This window comes from Schistocerca cancellata, chromosome 5 (genome assembly GCF_023864275.1).
Source record: "Schistocerca cancellata isolate TAMUIC-IGC-003103 chromosome 5, iqSchCanc2.1, whole genome shotgun sequence".
Lineage (NCBI taxonomy): Eukaryota > Metazoa > Arthropoda > Insecta > Orthoptera > Acrididae > Schistocerca > Schistocerca cancellata.
In genome coordinates, this window is record NC_064630.1 from 452,580,183 (window position 1) to 452,603,439 (window position 23,257).

The window sequence follows — 23,257 nt, forward strand, 5'->3', positions numbered from 1 at the left end:
CCTGGCAGATTAAAACTGTGTGCCGGACCGAGACTCGAACTCGGGACCTTTGCCTTTCGCGGGCAAGCGCTTGGTAGAGCGCTCTACCAAGCGCTTGCCCGCGAAAGGCAAAGGTCCCGAGTTCGAGTCTCGGTCCGGCACACAGTTTTAATCTGCCAGGAAGTTTCAGGATTTGGTGATTTGAATGAGCAGTGTAATCGGTATAAAATATGAATTGAGACTAAATAGAAGAAAGACAAAAGTAATTGTAACGATCAGAAATGAGAACTGCTGATTTCGAAGTACATGAAATTAAGAAATTTTACGACCTAGACACCAAAATAATCAATGACGGACGGAGCAAGGAAGAGAAAAATAACGGACTGGCACTGACAAGACGGGCATTCCTGGCCAAAAAAAAGTCTTCTAGTATCGAACGTAGGCATTAATTCGAGGAAGAAATCTCTGAGAATGTACGCCTGAGCACAGCATTGTATGGAAATGAAACACAGACTGTGGAAATGTGGGAGAGAAGAAAATCGAAGCATTTGAGATGTGTTACAGAAGAATGTTGAAAATTAGATGGTGAAGACTAAGGAAAGGAATATACAGGGTGTTTGGAAATTCCCATCACGAACTTCTGGGACTTGTAGTGGGGAGTGAGTACGTAATATTTTGAATAGGGACCCATGCCAGGAATAATCATCCAACGACACTAAATAGCTTCAAAGTTTTAGGCGGAGGCGTCTGTGAAAGTATGTATACAAAGGGTGATTCCGTAGTGATGTTAACTTTCAAGGATGATTACTGCATCGATTTGAGGGAAATTCCCTAGTTCAGAAACGAGCGAGTCGAAAGTTGCAAGCAAATCTGACAGTGGAATACATGTCCGGTACTGTTGTTGCTAAGATTGTAGGGTAGGCAACTTTCAGAGGTTATCGTGTGGACCAAAACAAGAAAAACTGTCCAGGGAACATGAGCTCTAAAATTCAGAACTCAGGAGGTATGAACACTTGTTCATCTTCGCTAGTGTGAAAGGTATCCGCTCTATTGAACAAGAGCCCATAATTCTTGAGTATGCATTTTTAATTGACTTTTTTCCTTGTTTTGGTCCATACTACCACCCCTGAATGTTGCCTACCCTACAATCTTAGCAACAACCATACCGGTTCATTCATTCCATTGTCAGAGGTATCAGAATGGTTTCAGTTTACTGCTTTTGACCGGCACAGGAGCCCTTACCTCAAACTGATACATTTATCCTTGTCCTTCAACTTTATGTGTATACATACATTTACAGGAGCCGGCGCTTATAACTTTGACGCTCCGTAGCGTCTTTGGATGACGTTTCCGGACATTGGTTCCCCTTCAAAATATTTTGTAGTCACTCCACTTTACAAGTCCTAGAAGTTTGTAACCGTAAGTTGCGAACACCCTGTATGGAATACACTGACAAGAAGAAGGGACAGAATGATAGGACATCTGTCAAGACGTCAGGGAATAACTTTTATTATACTAGAGGGAGCTATAGAGGATACAAACTGTAGAAGAAGACAGAGACTGGAATACATGACGCAAATAACTGAGGACATAGGTTGCAATGGCTGCTCTGAGATGAAAAAATTCGCACGCGAGAAGAATTTGTGGAGGGCCGCGTAAAACCAGCCAGAACAGTAATGACTCAAAACGACTGTACATATTAGAGTCAAACCGTACAACTAATCTGATGACGTGATATGTTCGTGCTATGCAAGTTAGGTTGTATTAGAATAACTAGGAATAATATGAACCTGGATGTTCACCAGAACCATCTTACGATTAATTACGTTACGTATACTGTTCATACAGTGTCGATTTCGCTTTTTAACTCGCTAAACGTAATTTTGGTGGTTATTGCATGAAATCGTCTTTTAAACAGAGATGTAAGAGTTTTGAAAACATAGTCAGGGATCTTAAAAGTAGTTAAAATTAAAATTTAAAAGAGTCTATATCGCAGTCTTGTTAAAATATTTTTTATTGGAGTGAGTGACCGGTTTCGACTCTATGAAAGAGTCATCTTCAGACTCCAGAATGGTGGATGGACATTGCTAGATGAGTTTCGTCTACCGTCGTTGATCGTGTAACTGCTGAGCATGGGATTCACCGTTATTCTTTCTAGGACAGACAATAGTGGAAAGCGTATTATGAAGACAGAGAATATTAAGGTGTAATGCTGCGTTGACAGCGAAGTTGTAACAGGCTGGTCGTAAGCTCAATTAGAAGGAAGAATAGAGGCGGAATTTGGCCATTCCTGCATAGAACCTAGCCGGATTTGAAGCGCAGGACTCTCTAACTCGAGTTCTTTTTGTGATAAGCATTTTGTCGCCTCGCTACTTTTAGGCAGAAACGTACAGCGGTAAGCACGGTGGAGCCACAGTGTAACAATAGTGGGCAGGCCGGTGGCTTCGAGTATCGGCGGTCGTGGCCAAAGCAAATGTCAACCGCATTAGCGGAATGGTGACCCGTGGCGAGTGCGGGGGAGGGAAGGGCCACATAGGCCACGCGAGGCGTGACACCAGCTGACGGCGGGATCGCGTGACCACTGTGCGATGTGGGGAGGGGCTGCCTCGCCTTAAAGTGGCCGTGCTCCGCCGTGTGTGGTCGTCTGTCGCAAGGGGCCGTCGCCGGGGGGGTTCCCAGAAGCCCTGTCCCTCTCCTCTTTCAACGTGACCACGCTCGCGTTATTGTGTGTGTGTGTGTGTGTGTGTGTGTGTGTGTGTGTGTGTGTGCATTCCCGAGAGAGGTTGAAGTTAGCAACAATGCCCTATGCAAATGAACCTGCTGGCCATGAATCGTACATTTCATTCCGCTCCGGTGGCGTCTCGTGTGGTCAGCTCTTCCAAGAACTGCTCAAGGCAGAGATTTCTGTATTGAGTGTGGAACATGAAGCGAGCGGAATAACACCAAGGTGACTAAGTTGTTGCAAGCGTACCAACTGCGGCAGATGTGCGAACAATCTCAAAGCAAGAGAAGAATGTAACGCCGGGTTTCGGGAGTTACTCTTTCTTATGACCCGAACCCGTATCTTCACGTGATCAGCATTGTGTTCTGCATTTGGCACCGCTACCGGACGAAATTCGTGTACGCCATCAGACGCAGTCTGTCGAAAAGTGTGAGAGACGTTTTCGAAACGTTTACGAGCCAAGGCGGCATTGGTCGTGGGTGCCAAACCGGTTTAGACATAGACGGATATGACAAACAGCCGAAAAGCCACATATACACTAGCCGGCACAACGATCGTTGAAACACCGGGTTGCAGAGAATAGCACGAATCATCAAAGCGACAGATGAATATCCGCGATATTTTGCAACCTCTGAGGTTTCAATGACGACACTTCGAAGACGTTGCCGAATTGTCTGAGCAGGAGTTCACGTAGGATGTGAAATTCATGCAGTGAACTAACTTCTATCGACCACCAGACTCCAAATGTAAGTGAAAACATCAGAGAATTCTTAACTCGCTAGTATGCACATTCTCCAGTTTTCTAGGATTAGTAAAGAAGAGTAATTGCCCAACAATAGTTTGAAATATATAGGCCACTACAGTTTTATAAGTGTTCTGTGTAACATGAGATTCTGCGAAATAATATTAAGTGTTTTCTATGAAAACAAAGTGGAGCAAGTTGTTCGGAGGCCCACTCATTATGGAAACATGTTAGACCTAATAGCAATAAATAGATTTGACCTATTTGAGGATGTCCATTTGTAACTGATAGCGGTGACCACGAGAGAACAAAAATGAGGACGAAGAGCAGCTAAAACCAGCTGGGAGATTTACATTTTCAGTAAGCCAGATAAAAAGACAATAGTGTCGTATCTCGAAGTGAAAACTCGAAATATTTGTCCTTCGGGGGAACTTGTAGGGAAACCAAGCGAATTTTAAACGAATAATTGACCATTCACTGGATAGCTGTGTAAATAGTATTAAACTTGAAACTTCCTGGCAAATTAAAACTGTGTGCCGGAACGAGACTCGAATTCGGGACCTTTGCCTTTCGCGGGCAAGTGCTCTACCGACTGAGCTACCCAAGCACGACTCACGCCACGTCCTCACAGCTTTACTTCTGCCAGTACCTCGTCTCCTACCTTCCAAACTTTACATAAGCTCTCCTGCGAACCATGCAGAACTAGAACTCCTGAAAGAAAGGATACTGCGGAGACATGGCTTAGCCACAGCCTGTGGGACGTTTCTAGTATTAAACTTCATTATTGAGGGGGGGGGGGGGGGGAAATGTCCATCAAGAACATTCAATCATCGTAAGGAGCGAAATTATCGAATAATTTCACACAAAACCCAAATAAATTCTGGTCACATGTAAATGCTCTCAGTGGCCTCCAAGTTAGTGTCCAGATACTCATGGACGAGACGACACATGAACAGAAATTGAGGGTAGGAAAGCAAAAATTCTGAAGTCAGTTTTCAAGTGTTCCGCGACTACGTAAGATACGGAAATACTTGCCCAACTTAATTTGTCGCACTTCTGCAAATATGGGACTTGTAGCCAATGGCGTTAAGGAACAACTAATATCGTTGAAACGAAAAACGGGACTGTGATCCTATGTATTCCCTGTCGAATTCTGTACAGAATTTTCGATAGAGTTAGTTCTCATTTTAACCACAAGATCCCGAAGATTGCGTGATCAAAAGTTGTGTTCAGTTATTGTAAGAAGGTGCATAGCACACCCTTCTACGAGAAGGGTAGCAGAAGTGACCCGACAAACTATCGTCAAATCTTAGTGATATCCGCATGTTACAGAATTTTAGAGCATATTGTGAGCTCATACATAATGTACTTCGGAAAGAAAGATCTCCATAATGACAATCAACATTGATTTGAAAAATATCGATCGTGCAAAACAAAGCTTGCTCCTGGCTTACACACTGTAATCCACGGACTAATATATTCATGTGGAAGCAGTACTTCCTACCTATAGTAAAGCGTTTACTGTATTGAAAATCCACAAAATCATAAACTGTTATAGAGTAATGATTAGATCTTTCCCAAAGGTGTTTGTTTTACTTACAATCAATGAACACACCTTTTTCTGTGTACGGAAGGGTCTCTCAATATTTTAATAATGTAGTCGATGATATACTTTTATTTTTATCGATTCCTTTAGATCCTGAGCTCTTTAATGACGGGTTCGTCAGAGTCGTAGCAAATGAATGGACAGAACAAGGGTACCGCAGGAATTCGGCCATTGTCAAAGGTTTTTTCTGGTATTCGTGTTAAGCGATGAGGGACACTACAAAAACTCTAAAGGCGAATGGCGAGGAAGAGGTTTGTTCAGTATTTGTCAGGCATCTGCAGTTCTAAGTAGTGAAGCATTTTCAATTCTAAGTGGCCAGCCACTTACCTTGCCAGTTAGTTAACAATTTATTATTGCAGATAGTAAACCGTCCTCAGCCTACAAATGCTGATTTACGTTTGCTACGGGTGGCTAGCTGTATGCAAACAATGATCTACAGACATTCTGTTAAGTTACAGATTATTTTTATAAGGTTAATAAGCAGTCTGCTATATAAGTTAAAGTGGTCAAACCTATTGTATTTATTTTATACATTATATGTGACTTTCGCTAGTTATATTTAATTCATGAAGCGTCTTTAGACTTTGTACACGTTTCTGAACTAGTTATCCACTGTATCAGAAGTATACAACGATTACGACTTTTCCATTCTCGTATAGTTAATTCGGACCCTCCGTTTTAGCTATTGACTAGGAACTGTTTTTCCATTTACTCCAGTTATTGCTTCTCCCCTCTTGATGAATCTCGCATACTGTTTTCGCGGCCGAATTTTTTGCTGCCATGCTTTTGACATCTCATAACTAGTTCAGCGATGTGTTCTATAAATTACAGTACCATAAAATTGGTATAAAAGCAGCGATATACAATTTTTTCAAGAAACGTTTTTGAGGCCAGCAAATACCCCAGTGCTAGTTGTTTCACTATAATATAATTGTGCCCATGCTACTTTTCCTCTGTAGTCACTTTCCTATACTTAATATTAGCTAATCATTGAAGATAGTCCCTCCACTTATTCAAGTCACGGTTTCTAGCCCCATGATGCGTTTCGCACACTGTTTTTGTTGACGGGTTACCTACTAGCATAGTACTGACCTCACTACAGCTGTTCGATGATTAATTCCGAAATTTCCTACCCATAGCTCCACTTGTCGTAGATATTAACTTATTTTATTCAGCGTTAGATTTTAAATATTATTAATTACGCTGCTTATCTTTAATTTTTTAAATTTTTAAACGTTTCCTTGTTATCTAACTTCTGCTTATTTGTGGCATATTTCCTGTACAGCCCTCTGAAGGAGTGCACTAAATGCATGAAACTGGTTAAGAAATTAATTTTTTTCCTACAGCTGGCTGCGGGTTATTTCGAAATATGATAAGATGTGTATTCCACTACGCCCCATTGCAAGAGTGATGCTTATGGAGCTTCGAAATATGCTGCTTGCAGGTAAACTGCAACACTATGAACATGACATTCAGCTTATGTCGAATTAGCATGAAGTATATTAAACGCTTGGGTATGCAAAAGATTAGTATCTCAACGCAATGTCACGAAACAAGTACAAATGAATAATTACGCATCGGATTTCTCACTCACGTGAAAGTTGATTGTTTTTGGTGAAATCGTGTTACGCCTCTCGTAAGAAGGAGAAACGTATACAAACATGTGTCGAATTCAACGCCTGCAGTATCATGGTCTATCAAGATCGCAGTTCGTTGTCCTGTAGTATTACAGCTCTCTTTGATCGGGCTTCCACAACTATCATCTCACGACTTTCATGCCAATATGGAATCGATGGATTCGGGAGCGCAATAGTCAGTGTCATGGAACGTCAATGGCCCCACCAAACTAGCGTCCAAGAGGTCAAACGTTCGAAGGTTTTGTCAGGAAATTGGTTTTTTGGCCGCTAGATTTGTATCCACTATGACAATGTGACACTTCTCGAACAGCGAAACTGTTGCCACGGCGACCATTGTTGCGGCTTCTCTTGACACAGTAGCAGAGCGAGGTGCACCAACAGTTTTCTGCCAAGGGACAATACTGGACACAAGAGTGGCACCAGGTCGTCCTTTCAGATAAGTCCTTGATCTGTATACAGCGCCACGATGAACGTCCCCGTGTGTCGAAGTTTCGAGGAGAATGAACATTCCCGTTTGCTTTCGTCACTATCGTATGGCCACAGTATCTGGCGTGATAGTATTCAGTACCACTTGGTACACATCACAATCACTCCTGGTTCACTAGTTTGCTATTAATTTTGACATAAACTCTTACGTTTCAGATGTATTAATAGTGGTGAGTTTGCCTGTGCTGACCTACCAGATGGCAGTTGTAAGAGTCGAGGGGCATGAAACGGAAGCAGCGGTTGGGAAGGGAGTGAGACAGGGTTGTAGCCTCTCCCCAATGTTATTCAATCTGTATATTGAGCAAGCAGTAAAGGAAACAAAAGAAAAATTCGGAGTAGGTAATAAAGTCCATGGAGAAGAAATAAAAACTTTGAGGTTCGCCGATGACATTGTAATTCTGTCAGAGACAGCAAAGGACTTGGAAGAGCAGTTGAATGGAATGAACAGTGTCTTGAAAGGAGGATATAAGATGAACATCAACAAAAGCAAAACGAGGATAATGGAATGTAGTCGAATTAAGTCGGGTGATGCTGAGGGAATTAGATTGGGAAATGACACACTTAAAGTGGTAAAGGAGTTTTGCTATTTGGGGAGCAAAATAACTGATGATGGTCGAAGTAGAGAAGATATAAAATGTAGACTGGCAATGGCAAGGAAAGCGTTTCTGAAGAAGTGAAATTTGTTAACATCGACTATAGATTTAAGTGTCAGGAAGTCGTTTCTGAAAGTAATTGTATGGAGTGTAGCCATGTATGGAAGAGAAACATGGACGATAAATAGTTTGGACAGGAAGAGAATAGAAGCTTTCGAAATGTAGTGCTACAGAAGAATGCTGAAGATGAGATGGGTAGATCACATAACTAATGAGGAGGTATTGAATAGGGTTGGGGAGGAGTTTGTGGCACAACTTGACGATAAGAAGGGACCGGTTGGTAGGACATGTTCTCAGGCATCAAGGGATCACAAATTTGGCATTGTAGGGCAGCGTTGAGGGTAAAAATCGTAGAGGGAGACCAAGAGATGAATACATTAAGCATATTCAGAAGGATGTAGGTTGCAGTAGGTACTGGGAGATGAAGAAACTTGCACAGGATAGAGTAGCATGGAGAGCTGCATCAAACCAGTCTCAGGACTAGAGACCACAACAACAACAATGACCTCACCCACCTCGATACAGGTAGTGTTCGGCTGTTGACCTGGCCGGCATGTTCCCCAGAACTCTCGTCCATTGAAAATATCTCGTCACTGGTTGTCGAGAGGCCGGTACGCTTCCACGGTAGATGAACTCTGGCGTGGAGTTAAAGCGAGATGTAATGCTGTATCCGTCTCTGCCACCTGAGCTCTGTTCTACTCCGTTAAGTACAATTTTGTACGTGACACTAAGCAACTGTCGTCGAAGTCCACCTCTCACAATTCCAAATTGGCTGTGGCTCAGTGCGCAAGGCACGATCGATGGTGCCATCACGAAGTGGCTCTGAGCGCGAGGGGACTGAGACACCACCGCCAGCCGTCCTATATTGGTGCTACAGAGGCGCTAAAGGCGTGTCCCAATGGGCGTGCTGTTGGGTCCGCCGGATCTCGCACGGCCGCTGTCGGTGTTTCACGGAAACTTGTAATTCGCGGTTGCTGTGATGCACGTGGAGTGGTGACGATAAGCGACCGAACACTGTATGTCCACGATGGTTTGTGACATTTTTGCTGCATCATCTACGCAGGCGATGTAGTAATCACAGGTATCTGCCAGCTACAGGACCAAATTATTGAAAAATAGTAGAGTAGTTCTTCAAAGACTAAATACTAGTGTCTAGAAAACAAATTAATGACATTAGCACACTCAAAATAAATGACCCCCCCCCCCCCCCCCCGAAAAGAGAGAAAGTATATAGGTACTTTGGTATAGCAGTGAAGCAAAGCAAAACGTTCATTAACATGCTCAAATCGTCTGCCAGAGAGGCATTAAAATCCTGAAAAAAACAGCAACAATTGGCCAAAAACATTCTCAGCTGTGCGTAAGTGCAGTAAGAACGTAACACAATGCAATTTTATTCGCTGTAGTGGGCTGCAGGTGGAGAGTTTGGGTGCTTAGAGCCAGAAAGGTAAGGACAGCACAGGCTCTACGGCGAGCATAGAGAAGTGTACACTTGCGCATAAGAGGCAACTATAGAGCAACACTAAGACGCTGCTGGTGATACTTTGCTTGCTACGTCTAGACCTACACTATGTGGTAAATGCCAAACGACGCCTCGCTTGGTGTAAGGACCGTAAACATTGGACTATTGAACTGTGGAAAAACGTTGTGTGGAGTGACAATTCACGGTACACAATGTGGCGATCCGATTCTAAGGTGTGGGTATGGTGAATGCCCAGTGAACGTCATCTGCCAGTTCGTGTAAAGCCGTGAAAGTCGCAGGCGGTGGTGTTATGGTGCGGTCGTGGTTTTCATGTAGCGCTTTTGCGGGGCACTATCACAGCACAGGCCTACACAGCAATTCGGAGATGGCGATTGCATCTTTCAAGACGATCGAGCACGTGTTCATAATGCACGGCCTATGGTGGAGTGGTTACACGACACTAACATCCCTGTAATGGACTGGCCTGTACAGAGTCCTGCCCTGAATCCTATAGGACACCTTTTTGGAAGGCCGACTTCGAGCCAGGCCTCACCGACCGACATCGGTACCTCTCCTCAGTGCAGCACTCCGTGAAGAATGGGCTGCCATTCCCCAAGGAACCTTCCAGCACCTGATTGAAAGTATGCCTGTGAGAGTGGAAGCTGTCATCAAGACTACAGGTGGGCCACCACCATACTGAATTCCAGCATTACCGATGGAGGGCGCCACGAACTTGTAAGTCATATTCAGCCAGATGTCCGGATACTTTTGATCACATAGTGTAACGGTAAGAAAGAGAAGAGCACAATATTGGCTTAAAACGGGCTAATGTTAAGATATGCTGGGCATAAGTGCCACATAGAATAAAGAAGTAAAAACTTGCATCGTTAGAGAACTGCTAGAAACCTTGGATAGGGCAAAAATATGGAGAACTTAACTGTTCCTTCCTAAGATAAAGGAGAAATCAAAAACGTCACTCTTTCTGCCGACCAAGGGACGTTTCACAGACACTTGCGAATGTTGAGAAATCAGCACCCTTACCTACATCATTAGACAAGCTGTTACAGACTAGCACAGGAAGATCTTCGCTAATAAAACAGTCTACAACATAATGAATGAAGAACTGTGCCATAGGCTGAACTCGTTGACAGGTGTGTGGCAACAGACGACGGACGCGAGTGCCTTTGCCAACAGCACGTCATCGCCTGCAGCGCCTCTCTTGGGGTCGTGATCATATTCGTTGGACCCTACACGAATGGAAAACCATGGCCGGATCAGATGAGTCCCGATTTCAGTCAGTAAGAGTTGGTGGTAGGGCTCGAGTATGACGCCATGGACCCAAGTTGCCAACAAGGCTCTGTGCAAGTTGGTGGTGGCTCGGTAATTGTATGGTCTGGTTCTTCTGGTCAAAGTGAACCGATTAATGACTGGAAATGCTTTTGTTGGTTGGTTGGTTGTTTGGGGAAGGAGACCAGACAGCGTGGTCATCGGTCTCATCGGATTAGGGAAGGATGGGGAAGGAAGTCGGCCGTGCCCTTTCAGAGGAACCATCCCGGCATTTGCCTGGAGTGATTTAGGGAAATCACGGAAAACCTAAATCAGGATGGCCGGACCCGGGATTGAACCGTCGTCCTCCCGAATGCGAGTCCAGTATCTAACCACTGCGCCACCTCGCTCGGTGAAATGCTTTTGTCCGGCTACTTCTTCCCAAATGCTAAGGAATATTTAAGGATGACAGTACGTCGTGTCACCAAGCCACAATTGCTCACGATTGATTTGAAGAACATTCTGGACAGTTCGGGTGAACTATTTGGCCACGCAGATCACCCGACATGAAGCCGTCGAACATTTATCGCTCATAACCGAGAGGTCAGTTCATGCAAAACGATCTTCACCGGCAACGCTTTCACTATTATGGACGGCTATAGAGGCGGCGTGGCTCAATATTACTGCAGGAGACTTCAAATGAGTTGTTGAGTTCATATCACGTACAGTTTTTGCACTAAGCCCCTGAAAAAGGAAATCCGACACGTTTGGAGGTATCCCACGATTTTTTGTCACCACGGTATATTAACACATTTGAAATCATGGTAAAATATTGTTGCTATGTCCCTGCCAATTCATGTTACATTTGGTCTGCTGTCGTATCTAGATTACAGATTAAAGAAAATAACAAATAAAAAAATTAGTAAACAAATGTTGCTGCTGGAGATGGCAACACTGTGCAGTTCATATCGTACGTTGTCTACCCCAATGTTACCTACAAAATTAATCATGTATTGCTCTTACCATAAAATATATGCAGAATATGTCAAACATCGCCACATGCCATCCTTCTTTGTGCGACAGCAGTATACATTTTTATTTTGTGTTAACGTTTTCATGTAAGACATAAACGTCAAATAACGGGTGAAATGACCTATAATGGGACCATCCTGTATTCGAATGTTTCATGAGGCGGACCTTTCGTAGATTACAGCATGCATTCTGCTATCACATAAATCCGTATGATGTATGACGATTTCTCTGAGAAATAACACTGTCTTCAGTCGCACGAGTTTTTCACCTCTGCGTATATTAGCTCGTAACTACATCTTATGGGCAATACACAAAAAGCCATAGAAGAGTTGTGTCGCATTGTGATACTATATTTGTGTGTCTACTGCCGAAGTTAAGCTAAAATTAAAAGAAAAAAAGGGATAAATAGCCGAGAATTTCATTGATACATGTTCATTTCTTTTGGTGCAGAAAAAACACAAATTACGTGACGCATGTAAGCTATCGGATAAGCTAGAAGTGTGTGCATAAATATGGTGAATCATCTAGTGGAGCTGACGCAAAAGAAACTATACTTCCTCTCTGTATATATAAATGCTCATGAATTAAGCATTCTGTGAAAATATCATTAAAGCTACCACCATCAAAGCAATCGCTGCGAATAACTGTCTGTAGGGCAAGCCTGTTTTCTCGGGCCACTGCACTCCTAAACAGACTTGTTATTTCTGGAAAGAACAATAGCCCCCTTTAGCGAACTGCTTTGTGAACAAACAATGACGCAGAGAAGACGCAAGTGAGGGAGACATTCATTGTTCCCGGATATGAGTGATTTCCTGTCAAACATCGTGAAGTGAATCCACAACATTAAAAAAAATCAGTTCTACATTATTACTAAATCTACAATTTGCTATGTATTGTAAGAAACGTACCAAAGTATAAGTTTTCTTAAGTATGCTGAAAAGACATCAACGCCGCTAACTTCAGTATTTTCGAAGCGGTAAAAGAGATCCTTTTCCTGTTCGTATAGAGCTCAGTTGCTAGACAGTTTTCACTGTATAACTTGGAAACTCGTCTCATAGCTTTGCTACAGAGACAGCGATACCAAGTTCCACTGTCTGAAATGAAATATAGTAATTTTACCTGCTAATATGATCAATCTGAACGATCTCCAGTCAGTTGTATGTGGTGCAAATTAGCTGTTACTACCCATCTGGACTCTTTTCTTAATTAAAAATTTATTATGTACTGATATAAATGAAATATCGCATCCTACGAACCTCATAAATAATGACAGCGGGCTCTAAACATAAAAAGTATTGTTAAGTGCGTAATAAGGTCTGTGATCAGTAGCATGATTCAAATATCTAGGAATATCCACTCGCACCGATATATCCTAAGAAAAGCGCACTTCGTCCTTGAAACCTTTCTATCTCTTTCATTAGATTAACTTTTAGCGTTGTCAGAACAACGTAAATATTGGATAACTGGATGAATAAGGGTATCTGTAAGTGAACTGTTTTGTGCGTGGATTACGATTCCATAGAACTCTTCCAATAAATCTAGCATCGGCTTTCCGCATCGTTATATTTTGTGGCCTAGTGTGTGGTTACCGGAGATTGTCGGGAAAACAAGTTCCTTTACGCCAACACAATTTCGGTTTGTTTCTCTGTAACTGTACGTTTGTGACGCATACAATTAGATATTGTGGTGGTGCTTCTGCACGCGAAACTAACGCTATCCACTTGTCCATTAATACCGCATGCTGATGTGGGGCAGAGACGAATTACGTTTGTTACCTAGTTATAGTAATTTTGTCGCTAACAATGAGGCACTACTCTTATCTTACGAATGATGATAGATTTTGATAGTAGAGGTGTGTATAGATGATATTCCTTGTCAACAATGGCCACTTCCGTTCGAACCAATTCAGTCAAAAATCCCTTTCCTTTTTTATTTGAGTCATCAGTCTTTTGACATATTTGATGCGGCCAGCCACGAATTCCTCGGCTGTGCCAACCTTTTCGTCTCAGAGTAACATTTGCAACTATCTCCTCAATTATTTGCAGGATGTATTCTAATCTCTGTCTCCTTCTGCAGTTTTTGCCATCTACAGCTCCCTCTAGTACCATGGAAATCATGCCCTGATGTCTTAACAGGTGTCCACTCATCCTGCCCCTTCTTCCACACATTCCTTTCCTCTCTTATTCTCGCGCAGAACCTCCTCATTCCTTACCTTATCAGGTAGTCTAATTATCAACATTCATCCGTAGCAACACATCTCAGATGCTTCGATTCTCCTCTGTCCCAGTTTTCCGACAGTCCATGTTTCATTGTCATACGATGCTGTGTTCCAAACGTACATTCCCAGAAATTTCTTCCTGAAATTAAGGCCTATGTCTGATACTAGTTGACTTTTCTAGGTCGGGAATGCCTTCTTTTGCCGACGCAGGCCTACTTCCTTTGTCGCCTATGGTACTTCCTTAACTTATCTACTTCGTGAGCATCAGTCCTGATGTCAAATTTCTCGCTAGTCTCATTTCTGCTACTTCTCATTACTTCCGTCTTTCTTCAATTTACTCTCGACCCATATTCCATACCCGGTAGACAGCTCATTCCATTCACCGGATCACGTTATTCTTCACTTTCACTGAAGACGGCAGTGTCAGAGAATCGTATCAGTGATATCTTCTCACCTTGAATTTTAGGCCGGCCGTGGTGGCCGTGCGGTTCTGGCGCTGCAGTCCGGAACCGCAGGACTGCTACGGTCGCAGGTTCGCATCCTGCCTCGGGCATGGGTGTGTGTGATGTCCTTAGGTTAGTTAGGTTTAAGTAGTTCTAAGTTCTAGGGGACTTATGACCTAAGATGTTGAGTCCCATAGTGCTCAGAGCCATTTGAACCATTTTTTTGAATTTTAGTTCCACTCCTGAACCTTTCTTTTATTTCCATTTTTGCTTCTTCGATATTTAGCCTTAACAGGAAGGGCGAAAGACTACACCGCTGTCTTACACCCTTTCTAATCCGAGCCCTTACTTTTAATAAAGCCAAACTGATCGTTATCTAATACTCTTTAGTTTTCTTTTCAGTTCTTCTGTATTTAATACTTGTTTTGCTAATAAAACCGCATATCCTGCTACCACTTATTTACCCCAGACGCGTTTCACTTTTTTTTTTTTTTTTTTTTTTTTGTAAGACGTCATCTGTGGGATTTATAACGATACAGTTCTGTTATCTTTAGATTAATAAGTCGCAGCAGGAAAAGGCGGTTTTATTTACAAAACAAGTATTTCTATATTAGAACAAATAAGCCCTCGGTCACAAATATTAAGTCAAAATTGACCAGGTTTCGACGCTACTATGAGCGTCGTCTTCAGAATTAGACTAATTGTTCTAAAACATATTAGGTATATAATACATTACTAAAATTAAAGTTTGTACTGACTGGAAAAAGATGCAGTACTTACAAGTCACATATTAAAAAAGATCTAAGCCGGAAAGGTGACGTCATGAATAGTTGCAAGTGAGATGGCGAGCCGCTTAGGGCTGCTCGTACTGTGTACAAGGGTTGCAACAAGAGTGAGGTGCCCTCGTTAGAAAGTGTGGGCAAGTACACATGGTGTTGCTACGAGCGCCATCTAGTAGCCGCAGAAACAACATTCAAAACTAGACACATGAAACTGTTATGCAGCTGATTCAGGCATAACGTAAGCACTAATAATAATAGGATGAAGTCACATATTTATCTGCTTTATATAGAGATACATTTTGTAACGTAAAAAAACGTTAGTTATGACATACAAGAAAACAGCAAAGATGTGACAGGAAAACAACATTTCGGTAAACTGCATGAGGAAATCTGAATCAAAGATCAAGCAATGGCTTTATACAGTCGAAAAGTTTTTATTTCGCAGCTGCAGCTGTTCGTTGGGTAGGCTGAAGAGCGGCATACTAAGCTGCTGCCAGCCTGCCCCCTTCGGGGGGAATTGAAATTCAATAAAGAAAAAAAAAACTGTTCGTTGAGAATGAGACCATCACGACGAGAGAGATGTTTGAAAATCTCCAATTCCTCTAAAACATCTAACCTAAGCCCCTTATTTTCGGTATGCAGAATATTGTTATCACCTATGGCTTTAGGCACGTGTCCAGTAAATAGGAGATGATCGGCAAAGGATAAATTTAGGGGACTGGTGCCGTTCTTTCTCAAAAGATGTTCTTTATATCTGATGGTGAAAGCACGTCCAGTTTGCCCTATATAATAGGAGAAGGTATCGCAGATGTTCTTATAAACGTCAGAACTTTCTTTAGGGGAGCGAATGGATTTCAAATTATGAATGAAGTTTCTCTTTAGATTATTATTAGTAGAGAAGGCAACATTGCAGTTGTATTTGTTGTGAAGCATGCGCTGAATCTTATAGGAAATTGTTTCTATGAAAGGAATAGAAAAACTTTTTTTGGGTTAATTTCAGTGCATGAGGTGTTGAGCGTGGTAGTTCTTGCAGTTTTCTTTTTTAGGATATTGTCCTTTATGTTAGGCGTATGTTCATTATTGACTGCTATGGTTTTAAGTAAATTAATCTCCTCATTAACCTTTTCTATTGAAAGTGGTATGGAGGTGGCTCGGTGGACGGCAGAGTGAAAAAAGGCCATTTTTTGAGACTGTGGATAAAAAGAGGAAGCAGGCACGATTTGTTCAGTATACGTTTCTTTTGGAGAAATATTGAAAGTGATGTTATTGTCTTCTATTGTAAGCGTCAAGTCTAAATAATGTGACTGGCGGTTTTCGTTTTCGAGTTCAATAGTGAAAGAAATTTTTTTAAGGAGGTCGTTAAAAAGTTTGAATATATGATCAGTTCTTTCGGCGGGTCCGTTATAGATGACTAGAATATCGTCAACGTATCTTGTGTAAGAAAGGATACCTACTGAAGCTGCTGAGACACGGTTAAACAGCTTTTTTTCCCAAGGAATTGATAAAGATGTCGACAAGGACGCCGGTTGAAGGGTTGCCCATAGCGAGCCCATCAGACTTCTGGTACAGTTGTCCGTTGAATTCAAAGTAGTTGTACTTGACAACGACATAAATGAGATTCATAAAATCGGTAACTGTTCATCTGATGGATCTTTTTTAAATTGACGTAAATTTTCTTCCACAATGATGAGCGTCTCATGTACCGGGACATTGGTATAAAGATTTTTAATATCTAAGGAAACGAGCTTGGTGTCTGAACTGCATACTAAGTTTTTAATATTTTGAACCAAAACGTGGCTGTTAGGAACGGAATAACTATTTTCGAAAACGAAAGATTTTTTCAAAGTTTCGTGTAGAAATCGGGCCAAATCGTGATATGCGCTATTCATGCTATTGGAGGTTGGACGTATTGGATGATCTGCGTCTATATCCGCTCCTGAGTACGCCTTACAATCCAGTGTGTGATTTCTGAATCTCTGTCTGACCACGATGTAAACTAACTGCAATCATTCCGTGTCTCTCGGCCCTTTCGAAGTATATCTGCTCCTCTTGTGATGATTGAACAGAGTATTCGCTATTACCAGTTGAAAGTTATTGCAGTACTCAATTAATTTTTCTCTTCTCTATTTCGCAGTAGCAAGCCCATATTGTCCCATAACCGCTTCTACTATTCCTTCCTCTACAATCACATTCGAGTCCCCCATGACCCTTTCCCTCTTCGTACTGTATTACTCATTCGGTATTTTCATATACCTTCTCGATACCTCCGTCTTCAGCTTGTGACGTTATCGGGGTTAGTTTGCTGTCGATTCTGATAAGAACAACTTTGTAACTGAACTGTTCTCATATTCTCTGCCCTACCTTCCGATTTACAACGAATCTTACTCCATTTATACTGTTTTCTGATGCTTTTGATATCACAATATACTCATCTGACCATAGATCCATGCCTTCTTTCCAATTTAGTTCATTGACTCCCACTTTATCTGGATTGAGCCGCAGCATTTCCATTTTCAAATTTTCTAGTTTCCGAACCACGTTCAGGCTTCTGAAATCCCACTCCCCGACTCGTAGAACGTTTTTGTTTCGTTTGTTATTCAATCTTTTTTTTCTCATGATCATCTCGTCCTTGGCAGTCCTGTCCCGAAGATATGTATGTGGGACTACTTCGGAATCTTTTGCCAAAGGACAGAGCATCATGAATTGGTATAGTTTAGAACGGTTTAACAGTTTCAGGTAGTATGTGACATATTCTACATAGCAGAATGGGAAGTAGTACAGCCTGGTGTGGCAGTAAATTGGAGGTATCGGCCCTCAGTAGCAGTAATGGATTTGCTTGGTCGTCGTTCACAAATGAGACGGGATGCGTAGCGGGGACGTTAAAGGCATCTGAGAACCCATGCTCCGAAACAAGCTTCCTCCAATATACAGGGGGACCCGTAAGTCCATTATCATTTGAAAATCAACTAATTCGCCGAATAATGTAGGTAGAGAGATAAAAATTGACACATTTACTTGACATGACATGAGGCTTCAGTGAAACTAAATACGAATCAAAAACCTGACCAACAGATGGTGCTGGAGCTTCAGTGAAAGATACAGTCAGATGCGCCAGTAATCGCTGCATGTTGACTTCACCGGAAAAGGCACTGTTAGTGAAGCTTTACTATCGGAATGCAGGATCCGCTACGGCAGCTTTACTATCCTACACCGTAAGAAGGGTATTAGAACGGGTAAATTTCCGGTGACAAGTGTCTTTGCGAAGAAGATGGTCACGAAGTTCGAAGACACGGGTTGTTCAAGCGATCAGACAGCTGCTAATACTGCTGGAACAGTCTAACGGGTTCATCTCCGCATACTGAAGTCAGCTCTCATGAACTCGGAACGTCACACCGGTATTCCTCACACTACTGTTCGCACAACAATGTTTTCCGTACAAAATCAAGTGTCATCGTGTATTGTTAGCCAGTGTTTTTGTAACGCGGACAGCATTAGCGATGCCGGTACTTCCAAATCGATGACGATTGTTTGATGACTTGTTGTGAACCGACGAAGATCTTTTCACACTCCGATCATCTCTCAACACCCACACCTGCAAAAACTGGGCTAACGAACTGCCGTGGAAACCTCATTGCGTGAAGAGAAAGCCACGGTGTGGTTTTGATTTATCACATCAGTCGTGATCCGATAATTTTTCTGGAAATAAATGAGAGTTTCAAGTTTTCAGATTGTCAGCGTTATGGGTGTGATATACCTTTATACGGGTCGCATTATCCATAGCCCGGCTAATAAACGCCTGGTGGGAGGTTAGACTTTTATGTAGGTTGGCGCTCCACCCAATATTGCTACATGTGTAAAGGATCTCATTTGCACTTCGTTTGGAGAGGATCGCGTGCTGAACCACCACTTTCGTTATGCTTGGGCTTCCGAATCCCAAGACCTCAAACCGTCTGGTTACTGGTTGTGGGGTTTCCTGACGTCGCACGTCTACCGCGATCATTCGACATCATAAGGGATGCTAAAAGAATATCCGACGGCAATTTGTCACCGTACGTCTAATATGCTTTACAGCGTTGTTCACAACAGTGCCCCTCCACTACATGTTTTGTCGTTGAATGATGGCCGACATGTTAAGCATTTGCTGTGAAGAACGTTATATGAAGCGCCATGTGTTGGTCATTTTACGCACGGTTTTGTTTCAATTAAACATTATGTCATTTCAAGCATGTATATCACTTTTTACCTCTCTACCTATTGTTCCATGAAGTATTGGATTTTCAAATGTTAACAGTTCGCCGATGACACTGTAATTCTGTCAGAAACAGCTAAGAACTTGGGAGAGCTGTTGAACGGAATGGACAGTGTCTTGAAAGGAGGATATAAGATGAACATCAACAAAAGCAAAACGAGGATAATGGAATGTAGTCGAATAAGGTCGGGTGATGCTAAGGGGATTAGATTACGAAATGAGACACTTAAAGTAGTAAATGGGTTTTACTATTTGGGGAGCAAAATAACTGATGATGGTCGAAGTAGAGAGGATATAAAATGTAGACTGACAATGGCAAGGAAAGCGTTTCTGAAGAAGAGAAATTTGTTAACATCGAGAATAGATTTAAGTGCCGCCCGGAGTGGCCGAGCGGTTCTAGGCGCTACAGCCTGGAGCAGCGTGACCGCTACGGTCGCAGGTTCGAATCCTGCCTCGGCAATGGATATGTGTGATGTCCTTAGGTTAGTTAGGTTTAAGTAGTTCTAAGTTCTAGGGGACTGATGACCTCAGAAGTCGTTTCTGAAAGTATTAGTATGGAGCGTAGCCATGTATGGAAGTGAAACACGGGCGATAAATAGTTTGGACAAGAAGAGAATAGAAGCTTTCGAAATGTGGTGCTACAGAAGAATGCTGAAGATTAGATGGGTGGATAATGTAACTAATGAGGAGGTTTTGAATAGAGTTGGAGGGAAGAGAAATTTGTGGCACAAATTGACTAGAGGAAGGGATCGGTTGGTAGGACATGTTGTGAGACATCAAAGGATCACCAATTTAGTATTGGAGGGCAGCGTGGAGGGTAAACATCGTAAAGGAAGACAAAGAGATGAATACACTAAGCAGAGCTAGAAGGATGTAGGTTGCAGTAGGTACTGGGAGATGAAGAAGCTTGAACAGTATAGAGTAGCATGGGAAGCTGTATCAGACCAGTCTCTGGACTGAAGAGCACAACAACAACAACAAAAACAACAGTGTTTTGGGTCACCCTGTACGTCTTGGAGTAGTAACTTCAAACTGGTACCGAGAGTCTTTTCTTCACACGTACAACTAGCATATGAAATAGGAAAATGTGAATTGAGGGTTTGCAGGAGGAAGGTCATACTATTTTACTAAGAGTACGTAACGTGTAACAAGCATGTGTAAATCACAGATGTAGTTGCAGATGTGAATAGATATATTGCAACACAGCGACACATTCTCACAATTGTTTACTGAATTAAATGCAACTTTTGTTCTATGCGTATTAGTACATGAAGACTGCATTGCGTATAGCACCCACCGTAGTGTTACTTCTGAAGCACAGACGTAGATGCAGACGTAGATAAAGTATATTACAGCCAAGTGACGTACGAACACAGTTGTTTACTGAATTAGCTGCTACGCTTGTTCCAAGCGTTTTGCAGCCTCACGGTACACAACACAGCAGGACTGCATAAAAAAGTACCAAAATACATTGAAGAGATAGCGTCTTAATAACGTCACGTAACTGTGAAATGGAAACGCATTTGGCTCGCTGACCTGGGAAAGGACGGAGGGGAGAATACTGTGAGCACTCTCGAGATAGTTGAGATCTCTGTTTCTAGCCGTTTCCGACATCATGATGGGCCATTTGAGAAGGAGTTATTTTCCTGGCTCACGAAATCGCGGTCGGCTGCGTGAACACGAAAGACTTTTACAGAGGAACTTCAGCAAAAGAAATTAAATCTTATTTGCAACAGTACAGAATCATACGAAGACTCCGAACGAGAAAAACGATATCCCTCGTGATTCCTTAAACAGCTCTGTGCTGCACGAAAACAGCAAACTATCAGCAACAAAGCACAACTTTCGTGAAAAAGTTACATGCTATCCATTTTTTCACCCGGATATTTGTGGATTTTGCTATTATCTGTTTTTCTCAGCAGCAAAGAATCTCATGATAAGAGGTGTCTTTGGGTACTAGCAAGAAGGACGCACACAAGACCATCTGCATGTCATTTTAACATAGAAAATGAGATGAATTAATATCGTGATGTAAATGACACTGGAAGATAACTGGGTAGATGTTGGACAATTTCGTGTCTTACTCTGCCCTCGGTCTCAAAACTTAAAGTCAAATCCAGCGTAATCTTCAAAATTAGTTTTATTCGGAACTTGACTTTAGCAGTTTATTGGTATGGGACCAACTATCACGCAGAATATTCCTACTAAGCCACTCGTGTTCCGTTCCGGTTATGTATGGTGTGATATTACAAGGACAATAACAACAAACATAAAAGAAAACGGTTAACTTCTTATGGATGGGCCCCACTAGGACATCACATTCGTTATTGACTCTGCAATTTTTTTTTCACTATTACAGTGTCACAACAAAGCGATGCCTTCCGTCGTCAGTGGGCGTCTCATGAAGGACGTGATGAGCAGCATTTGTTTGGGCTGGATGCTATTACATATCGCAGAAACGATACTGCAAATATCTGTCGAAATCCTAGAGCAAAATACAGCTGACGAACCTTACGAAGAACACACTGTTTAACGTCGGAACCACCAAGAAGCTTTATTACGAAGTGTTGTTGCCGAAGACTGCAATGCTAGAAAACTGTACCGAAATGCATAAGACTTGTGCACGATCGATAACTGGACAGAAATTAGCAATTTACCCTCGACGTAGCCGGCCGGAGTGGCCGGGCGGTTCTAGGCGCTACAATCTGGAACCGCGTGACCGCTACGGTCGCAGGTTCGAATTGTTCAGGGTGACCTAAAGTGCAATGACCATATAAAATAAAACCTAGCAGAATCAGATATCGGACTGAGAGAAAGTGGTAAAACCTCAACGAAATTTAACTCGTCTACACAGATAACGCTTGGAAGAGTAATTCTTCAATATTGTTCATCAGTCTGGTTCTCTTACACAATTTCGTATTATTCAATGGCCTGGTGCAAGCCTTTTAATTGGATGCCACTTCGGCGACTTGCGTGTCCCTAACCTACCCCCTCTCTCCATCTGGGGAGAGGGGACCCATAGATTAGCGTATAATACGGACAAGCTGTCGTTTTTGACGAAACCTTCGCGCATCGCAGAGAGGTGAGTGCTCAGTTATCAGGCCAAAAGATAAATCCAAGGTCTAAGTGGGATACGATTCCCCGATCTCTCGATTTCCTGGCAAACACTTTGCCGATAGACCACCAGGTCCGACTACCAGTTTGTTTCAAGAGAACAGATGGGGAAGGTACAACGAAACCATGAGCGTTTGATTGCAGGATGATTTAGCAAGCGCGAGAGCGTTACAGAGATGCTCAACAACCAAAAACAGTGACAGTGGATTGGTGTACCACGGGGAGGTCGGCTATTGATACCCTGACAGCGCACGCCTCAAGGACATTCATGAAACGTATAAATTCTTCCATGTATGTCTCACGAAGTGACCTCGACGAGAAAATCAGAAAATGTAGAGGCCATACGGAGGTTTATCGAGAGCCGTTTTTGCACGTAAAATTTGCGAATGGATAAGGGAAGGGAAGAGGTTATAGTGGAAAAGGAAGAACCCTTCGCCACACACCTTAAGGATGCTTGCTAAGTATGGATGTCCCACGCCTTATGTGTCCCACTACATGGGGATACTGCACAGCTGGAACATCGGGACCCTGACGCGTTAAGAGAGGCTCCAGCCCATTCCTCTCACGAAGTGGCGTGTTGTACTGGATGCCGCCATCAGGCGGGAGTAGGGGCAGCCTTCGCCACCGCCACCAACAGCGTCACGCGTCCGTCCCACCCTGCCTCGTCTCGCCCCCTCCGGCCTCATGCATATTCACGGCGCGTAATTTCCCGACAAGCAACGTCGTCTGGGCTTACGACAGATCGCTCTCGCAAGGCGACTGCCGCGGTGCGCTGACGGTCTGTTTAACGAACGACGTCGACCAGAAGTCTCGCCATCTCGGCATTCGACCTGCCTCGACCTTAAATGTCGGAGGACTATTGACAGTGC